Source organism: Meles meles, chromosome 6 (genome assembly GCF_922984935.1).
Source record: "Meles meles chromosome 6, mMelMel3.1 paternal haplotype, whole genome shotgun sequence".
Lineage (NCBI taxonomy): Eukaryota > Metazoa > Chordata > Mammalia > Carnivora > Mustelidae > Meles > Meles meles.
Window position 1 is genome coordinate 11,762,801 of NC_060071.1, and position 9,873 is coordinate 11,772,673.

At 45.7% G+C, this 9,873-nt stretch overlaps 1 pseudogene; it reads left to right on the forward strand.

Annotated features, from left to right (window-relative positions):
- Nucleotides 1–740: 740 nt before the first annotated feature.
- Nucleotides 741–2,127, forward strand: LOC123943260 (annotated as a pseudogene).
- Nucleotides 2,128–9,873: the final 7,746 nt, after the last annotated feature.

The window sequence follows — 9,873 nt, forward strand, 5'->3', positions numbered from 1 at the left end:
ACTTCTGGGGGGAGGGAGAAGCTTCCAGAATATCTCTCTCTCTCTCTCTCTCTTTTTAAGATTTATTTATTTATTTATCTGAGAGAGAGAGAAAAAGAGAGCACAAGGCAGGGATGGGCACTCAGCGGGGAGCCCAATGCAGGGCTCCAGTCCCAGGACCCTGGGATCATGACCTGAGCTGAAGGCAGATGCCTAACAGACTGAACCACCCAGGCACCCCCAGAATCCTTTTTATTTTTGTTCTTGTGCTATTGGATATTTTCCTCTGCAATAAAAATTATCCACAACAAAAATTTATAGCTCATCATAAGGGGAAAAAAAACGTTTTAATGATATACCCTCTGCTCAATCACTAAACCCCATTGCCCCCTGTGTAATCCTGCCCCTTGACTTTGCCAAGCAATGAGACTCCTTGGTCTACTGTAAATCTGGGTGGCTATGCAGATCCTAGGTCCTCGTTCCAGGAACACACATCAGTGGCATTAGCCGTCATCTCTAACCGTCCTCTTTGAAGCACCAAGCCCACTTCGGCGAGGATGAGCAGGGACTTGGGTCAGCCCCAGGTGTGCATGTGAAAATAACACTAGGAAGGGGGCCTCCTTCCGGGTGATGAGTAAAACAGGGCCCAGAGATGGTTTGCTAAAAGGTTACCAAAGACGCCAGGACACTGCCTACCTTCAGAATGTCGCTCATGCTGTTTCCCTATGTGGTGTGCCCTTCCCAGGCCCAGAAGACTAACCATGGAAGTGAAAGTTCAGGAAAAGGAAGATGGCAGTGCCCGGCAACCATGAGGAGAGAGGACACAGGGACCCCAGGCAGCAGCCAGACTCGGGCACTACAGCCCGTCCCCGCACACTCTCTCCTCATGCCTCCTGACGGGCTGGGTCAAAGGATGTGTATGGCTTCCAGAAAAGGGGGGCACCGCAGGAATCCCCTCACACAAATGATCTTTTCAGGAGCGTCCATAAGCCGCGGGTGACATTTTAGCACTTGATCTTCCTCACGCGCCTGCGTGTCACACAGCTGGACAGAAGCCTCAACCAGCAAGTAAAACGGAAGTGAGACCAGCGCCATTTTCTTTCCTGGGAAAAACACCTTCGGGTCAGGCCATAGCAGACATCTAGGACGTGAGACCTCTTCCACCCCCATCCTGCCTCTGTCCGCAAAGCCAAAGGAAAAAGAACTAAATGCTGACGCTGGAACCAGCTTCCAGAAAGCGGTGGGGAGACCTGAAGCGGCGTCCGGATGATTTGCCAGGAATTCTGGCTCTGCTGCCCAAGATCCAACTCACAGCTCTCAGCTGGGTTTGCAGGCTCAGGGGCCTGCGGACTGGCCCTGCTTCCTACTTCCTTTTCTCGTAACAGGCCTTGCGTCCTGTGCCACCAACTCCAACCATCAGTCTTTTGAGGCGTCATTGGATTCAAACATGGATGGGACAAAAAACAGACCCCTGGTTCGTGGACAGATCAGTCCATGGCTGACGGTGTCCTTGGCCACTTGCTGTGCTGTTCCAGGACATGCCCTTCCAGCCGGGGGCGGGGGAAGAGGGGTGAACCCACTCCACCTGCAGGAGCGCTGGGGCCTCCCACATTTCCCTGTATACCTGCTGCTCTACCCCGTTAAGAGATCAGTGTTGTCAGCACGTAGGTCAGAACCATTTTGAGGGCCATCCCAGCTGTCATGGGCAGAACAGCAGCTACTGCCAGACTCCATGTTGGAACATTTATTTCTTCCAGGAAGAATCCTCTACTCTTGCCAGTTCCCCCATTTCAACACCCTGACCTGGGGACTCTATACAGACTCTCCCGAGGCTACCCCATGATGTCGGTCACCCACCCAGCCCTGTGTAGGGTCACTGCCCTGCACCACTGCCTGGCCTTCATCAGACGGTCCTCAGCGGCCCCCGTCCTGGATGTCAGCACATGGACCTTCCCCATCATCTCCCTCCCCATCAACCTGTGTATTTCCTACTGTGACTTTCCGTCCTCCAGGGATGCAGACCAGAAGAGCTCCCGGAGGCTGCTCTTCCCCAGCCCTCCGGCACCTGCCCTACTCCCACTGCCCCCACTCACCTGTGCTAAGTGGCCCCCAGCTGGGAAAGGGGCCAGGGAAGAGCCTCAGAGTTGACATCACATGGGCATGTGGGAAGAAAACAAAAACAGAAAACATTCAGGGAGGCTCACAATTTTTGCTATCCCTTTGCTGTTAGACAAGAATATTCTGGTAATTCAGGAGCTCGAGAAGAGAGATTGCTGTGTCTGGTACAAGACTAGAATCATTTGGTGCTCAGTGATCACCTGATGGCTGTCTTTCATGGTAATGTCGAAAAGGCTTCCCAAATAAGACAGAGGTTGGCTCAGGTGATTAGGATGAGAACAGTTTTCTCTTTAAGGGTCTTTATATATTTCTTTCTCCAATTCCCTTTCCCCCAATTGTTTTTCTTCCTCGTGCAGAGGTACAAGCGCACCTCTTCCCCCATGGCCCCTCATGCATGCACACGTGCACACACACTCACAACGTTCTCATGCATATTCTCAACCACATATCTCCCCAATGTAGAATACCAAGGATGTGCCGCGGCTTGGCATGCGAAGGGAGAATTCCAAGCAGCTGCCTTGGGAATCTCAGATGGGACTGCCAGCCCCTGGCCCACCCCCATTACCCATCAGCATTTCAAAAACCCCAAGGAATCAAAGGCATCTTTAGAGTTCACTTTAAACAGAGGAGGTATCCCGAGGCACCTGGCAGGCTCAGTCCAGGATAGAGCATGTGACTCTTGATCTTAGGATGGTGAGTTCGAGCCCCAAGTTGGGCGTGGAGCCTACTTAAAATTAACAATAATACTAAGTAAATACAATACAATACAGGAGGTGTCGAGGTATTTCTTTCTGAAAGGTGGGCACTAGACCTCAGACCTGCCCGTCCTCCTCTGACCCATGTTCCCCTCGGTCACTGCTGCCGATCAGCAGGCCCTTTGCTGTCTGGCTTCTCAAGACCGAGTGAGAAGGGAAATCAGAAGAAAAGTGAGCTTGTATATAAGGGGGGGGGATCACAAATGGAAGCACATTATAGGAGAAAAACTATTAGCTTGGACCACGTGAAATCGCCGAGAGTAGTCATGTTCAACCTACAAAATATGGCAATTTCATTTGGTTCAACCTAGTAACGGGAGATTTGATGAGGGCTTACTGTGTTGGGGTCCATGATAGACGTACATGATCACATTTAATCCTCCAATCCCCCTGGGAAGGGCATTTCTATTCCCATTTCACACAGGAGGAAGCACACTAGAGGAGAACTTGAAGATCAGTCAACTGGTCAAAAATTCACAAACATGGAAACGACCAAAGAAATCGTGGGACCAACCCCCTCACCTTACAGACAGGATGGCCATAGGCTGCACATGGTCTGACTCTCACATGGACAGGAAAGTGTGTGGAGAAGTGCCACCAAGAGTTCTTGAGATCCCTGGACATTCTATGTCTCTCCCTGGTCTCATTGCCCTAAGTCTACGCCCCTTTCTCAACTTGACCTCACTTGGTTACATCAAGTAAGGAGAAGAGTCATCTCTCCATATCAAAAACTAGAACCTTTCTGGAATGCCTGGGTGGCTCTGGAGGTTAAGCATCTGCCTTCGGCTCAGGATCCTGGGATCGAGTCCCACATCGAGCTCCTTGCTCAGTGGGAAGCCTGCTTCTCCCTCTGTCTGCTCCTCCCCCTGCTTGTGTGTGCCTTCTCTCTCTCTCTCTCTCTCTGATAAATAAATAAATAAAATCTTAAAAAAAAAATAAACTAGAACCTTTCTAAATGCCCACCAAGAGGACATTAAATACCCTAAATTATGTTGCATCTTTAAAATGGACTACTATGGAACCTTCAAAAATAACATTATAGTCAGGGAACCTGGCTGGCTCAGTTGGTGAAGCGTGGGACCCTTGGTCCCAGAGTTGCAAGTTCGAGTCCCACAGTGGGTGTAGAGATGACTTAAAAATAAAATATTTTTGGGGGGGCACCTGGGTGGCTCAGTGGGTTAAGCCGCTGCCTTCGGCTCAGGTCATGATCTCAGGGTCCTGGGATCGAGTCCCGCATCGGGCTCTTTGCTCAACAGGGGGCCTGCTTCCCTCTCTCTCTCTGCCTGCCTCTCTGCCTACTTGTGATCTCTCTCTGTCAAATGAATAAATAAAATCTTTAAAAAAAAATAAAAATAAAATATTTTTTTTTTAAAAATACGGTCGTATACTTGGAAACATGAAAAAATGTTCAAGTTATTATTACGGTAAATTACAAAAGATGTTGATAAAAGTGTTTCTGTGGTATGAGTCAACCGTGTAAAACACAACAGAGACAGCTTCGAAGAGAGACTGGAAGAACATACACCAAGATGTCCACTGACAGTTCTGCTAAGCACTGGAATCGTGGGTTTTAGTTTCTCCTTTCTGCTCTCCTACAGTGAAATTTTTTTAAGAGAACGGAGGGCAATTCAAAAAGATATTTTCCCAAAGAAACAGTACAAAATCCAGCAGAGAATGCTCTCCTGCTTCCACTTATGGCACCCAGTGAAGCGCCTAGGATTTCCAAGGATCCTAGGTCGTGTGGATCCGACTCTCGTATCTGTGCACCCTCTGGTGGAGAAAGCAGGTCCTCCATAATAAGACAGCGCTTCCTGTGATTACAGAAGAAAAGTAAAACTTTCAAGAAAGTGACAGATCCTTCATGCTTTCCTAGACAAAAACGGAGACTGCTTTCAAATGCTCGTTCTTAGCACCGTCTATACACATAGCCCCCCTGGGGTAGGCTAACTTGTGGCCCTAGGGGCCACCTTTCCCCAACCGAATCTCACAAGGTCTCTTGTCTGTCTGGCCTCTGCTGACTGCCACGTAGCTCTGGGATGGAAACAGGCTGTGCCCTTGTGCAGAGAAAACCCATCATTTTGATGTGCTCAAGAGTCCCAGGGGCACCAAGGTGGCTCAGTCAGTTAAGCATCTGCCTTTGGCTCAGGTCACGATCCCAGGGTCCAGGAATCGAGCCCCGAAGTAGGCTCCCGCTCAGTGGGGAGTCTGCTTGTCCCTCTGCCTCTGTCCCTCCCCCAGCTCATTTGCTCTCTCCCTCTCTGTCTAAAATAAATAAAATCTTAAAAAAAAAAAAAAGAGTCCCACCCCTTCACACCCTCACCCATCCCTTCTTCTAGGCTCTGGCTACTTAGTTCTGAGGACTTAGAGTAGGTATAAAAGACAAATATCTCCTTACTTGACTAGATCCGGTCACAGTCCTGTATTGGTTGACATGGCTTCTCTGACCAGCCCTGAGTAGGCTCTCCTGATTTCCAGCACTCCTTCTCCAAGACCACTGTATCTATTGGTGCCTAGCAAATTACCCCAAATGTGTCAACTTAAAACAACAAATATTTATTCTCTCAGTTCCTGTGAGCATGTCTTTTTTTTTAAGATTTTATTTATTTATTTGACAGAGACATCACAAGCAGGGAGAGAGGCAGGCAGAGAGAGAGAGAGGAGGAAGCAGGTTCCCCGCTGAGCAGAGAGCCCGATGTGGGGCTCGATCCCAGGACCCTGAGATCATGACCTGAGCCGAAGGCAGAGGCTTTTATCCACTGAGCCACCAGGTGCCCTGGAACCTGAGCGTGTCTTAACTGTGCCCTCCAGCTTAGAGTCTCTCACAAGGTTGTAACCAAGGTGTCAACCAAGGCTGGTATCTCATATGAAGACTTGGGAAGGATCTTCTTTCAAACCCCCTCACTGGCTACTGGCTAGAGGCACCCTCAGTTCCTCGCTACATGAGCCTCTCCACAGAGCAGCTAACAAAATGGCAGCTGGCTTCATCAGAGTGTGTAAGCAAGAAGAGCCAGGGTGAATGAGGGCAAACAAAATGGAAGCCACAGTCTCTTTGGAACCTAATCTCAGAAGTGACAACTCTTCACTTCTGAGATTAACTGTTAATGTAGGCTTGGGGCAGGAAACAAGAGCTCATAATCCCTGGAGGGTATCAAAACTCCACAGAGCCAAGGGGAGAAGCAAGCAACCAAGAACCCAAATTCTGAATGGGGAGAATCAGGCTAGAGTCCCAGAAATGATGACCAGGGATATTTGAATCCTTTCCTGGGAAGGTTGGAAAAGTCTCCATCCCCTCAACCCCGTCTCCCCTTCCCTTCCAGAGGGACTTCAGACCCCTTCCGATGCCCAGTAAAATCCATCTCCCACTGCCATATGCTTTGACTTTTGCCCAGAAAACAAAAGAGAAACAGGATTGTTTCCGTGAAAGATTAAGGAGAACATTTCACTACCAGTCACAGCACAGAAACATCAGAACTGCTTTCAGGATGACTCCAGCAGAACCTCCTGCGGGAAGATCAAAGACCCCTTGATTATCAGCAATAAATACATAGTTGCAAATGAGCTCCCAAGCCTGGCTGTTTGGCTATGAGTTCATGAAACCTGAGCACGTAAACAGTAATTTCTGCTAAATATTTTTTTATTTAAAATATATAGGGGTGTCTGGGTGGCTCAGTGGATTAAAGCCTCTGCCTTCGGCTCAGGTCATGATCTCAGAGTTCTGGGATCGAGCCCCGCATGGGGCTCTCTGCTCAGTGGGGAGCCTGCTTCCTCCTCTCTCTCTGCCTGCCTCTCTGACTAGTTGTGATCTCTGTCTGTCCAATAAATAAATAAAATCTTTAACAAATAGATAGATAGATAGATAGATAGATAGATAGATAGATAGATGTTAAATTCCACCATACATTAAATAGTTATTTGGGGCTGGCTCAAGCATTTATACGTTTTATATGAGGAAATACAACCCCAATTCTAAAGTCCAATGATATAAATGAATATGTATACTACAATCACCTCTTGGGTTTCATACCCTTATATTCTGGTACTTGAGTTTTGGGTGTTTTTTAAAAGATTTATTTATTTTAGAGAGACAGAGAGAGTGCGGGAGCAGGGGGAGGAGCAGCTGAGAGGGAGGGAGAAAAATCTCCAGCAGACTCCCCGCTGAGCACGAAACCTGAGGCGGGGCTCAATCTGATGACTCTGAGATCATGACCTGAACCATCACTCCTATAGTACTATTGTTTTTAATTTTTTTTTTATTTTTGAAGTGCCAAAACAATGATTTTATCAAGTAAGAAGTAAGTAGTGTCCCAAAATCAGGAAAATATAAAAAAGTGGAGCTTCTGCATCTGACAGGAATGAGGCCAGAGTTCAGCTGTCTCCTCCCTCCCTTCAGATTTCTTGGGATTCTCTGGGGACCCTAGGACTCCATGGGACACAAAGTCATGTTCAAAATTAATCTGCAGTTTCAAGATCCAACACTAGAGGGCAGAATGCTGAGCCTAAACTGAGCTCTAGATTCATTATTCTATTTGTGTTCAGGATGATAAAGATTCCCATTGCAAACGACATTTTTAAAGAATCCATTTTCAGATCACAAAGTTTGACTCTTTTGGAAACATAGGTCTCTGTTAAAGCAAAAGTCGTTGTAGAGTGCCCTGGAAAATTAAATTAAGTAATACTGTAATTCAGTGAGTTCAGATTTTGACAAACCACAAACCAGAAAACAGCCTAAAAATATTAGATAAGAGGGCAATACACTTGGGCCTTGATGGGGGGGGGAGCATAAATAAGCTTAGGAAATAATAAAAAAGATAATAAAATAATTATGTTACATCTTTAAACATAATGAAACGATCTCATTAAGTCTAAATTCATTTAAAGGTCAATGATGCATAATTTATGTAGGCTCATAAAATGTATTCTATCCCTGTTTTTTTTCTTATTCCTCTCCTATTAACTCTATAAACACTAGAACACTGGTATATTTTAGGCGGTAGCAAGATTTAAAGGATAACAAGTTTTTCTGAGGTTATTTCTAATAAAAATACCAAACTCCATAGACACCTAATTCACTGGAATTTTATCAAACACAACAGTGTTGTGTCCCAGAAGATTAGCACTGCAGGGGAGGAGCTATATAGGAAAGATTCTACACAGGAATGACGATAAATAGGTCCAAGATAAAATATGTCAGTTTCATAATATGGCTGGGAACTGCCCTGGACACATATTTTCCAAAATTAAGCAACTGAGCTAATATGCGTCCACACAGAGAAAGAGACTCTGATTCATTCAGCATTTCTCTGTTCTGGGGTTGAGAGTATCCAAGTGAACAAAACAAAAATCCCTACCTTCACGGAATTTAAATCCTTGCAAAGAGAATCGGTCATGAACAAGCTGGTTGTGAGCACTATGGAGACAAAGTAAATCAGGGAAGCTGGAAAAAGACTGTAAGAGTAGGTAGGGGTATCGGGATTTATCATTTTAAATAGGGTGGAAGATGCCAATTCCAGGAAAAGAGAACAGAAAGGGGAAAGACCCCGAGGCAAGTGCAAGGACTAGGAAGAAGGTAACGTGGGCAAGCCCAGAGTGATTAAAATGGAAAATAATGGGACACTGAGGCAGGGCAAAAAGGTAGAGTGGAGGCTGGGGGGGTGGGAACTGAAGGACAATACTGCTGATTGCCAGGCTTTGGGCTTTCATTCGGAGGGAGATGGACTGCCAGTGGTGACTTACAAAGAAAAGAAAGCATCATTAGACTTAATGTTCTAATAGGAGTAGTCTGGCTACTAAGTTGGGAATAAGCTGTACAGGGCAAAGGTGCATAGGCATAGTACCAAAAAAAAAAAAAAAAAAAAACCAGTCAAGAAATAATAATGGCTTGGTTGTAGCCTAATAACTTATATCAGACTATTCTTCCTGATGGTCACAATTTTAAACTCTGGAGCGTTAGAAAAGATAGCTGTTTGAGAACACTGCAGAGAGACCAAAAGCAGACAGAAACGGAAGAGCATGTGATATTTGGAAAAGTGCATTATGGCACACAGAGTCAGGAAAAGTCTGGAATCTTAATTGGTCTCCAGAGTCAGAAAAAAAGAACTGAAGCCTGCCAAAGCAGCTGCTTACTGACTGGAGGAATTCACAGAATTCCACGAAATGGAGGAAGCCACAGAGGAAGTAAAATCAAAATCTCCACAGAAAATCCCCTCAGCTGGGCTCCTGGGTGGCTCAGTTGGTTGAGCGACTGCCTTCAGCTCAGGTCATGATCCCGGAGTCCCAGGATCAAGTCCCACATCGGGCTCCCAGCTCCATGGGTAGTCTGCTTCTCCCTGACCCTCTCATGCTCTCTCTCACTCTCTCTCAAATAAATAAATAAAATCTTTAAAAAAAAAAAAAAAAAAAAAAAGGAAAAGAAAAGGAAACCCCCTCACAGCACTGGCTGACCTCTGAGGTGCACGTGTTTAGGGCAAAGACTACAAAGAGCCCCAGGGAAAAACACTAGGAGGACAAAGAGCTGAATGAAGATATTAGCACATGCCCACCACAGGGAAGACAGAGTTTGGAGATCAAACCCGTCTAAGTTAAAGGGGCTTGGTAAAAAATGGCTCCCCATTAAAATTCCATAAGCCAAACTTAGAAGTAAAGACCACCTCCCAGGACTAATGTATTCATCTTAAGAATAACAGTAAAACCAAAACAGACCTGCCTTGGCAATGCCTAAAACCAAGCCTCATAAGATTTGGGGGACATAAAGTAATTTAATCACATTCCAGAACAAAATTCAATATTCTCTAAAGATAGAAAACAGATCTGAGATCTTTTTAAAGCACGTCCCCCCCCACAATGCCTAATATATAATAAAAAAATTACTAGATATGAGAAAACAAAGGAGAATGAGACCCATATAAGAAAAATTGGAATTAGCAGACAAGAACTTTAAAATATCTATTTTTTTTAAAGATTTTATTTATTTATTTGACAGAGAGAGATCACAAGTAGATAGAGAGGCAGGCACAGAGAGAGT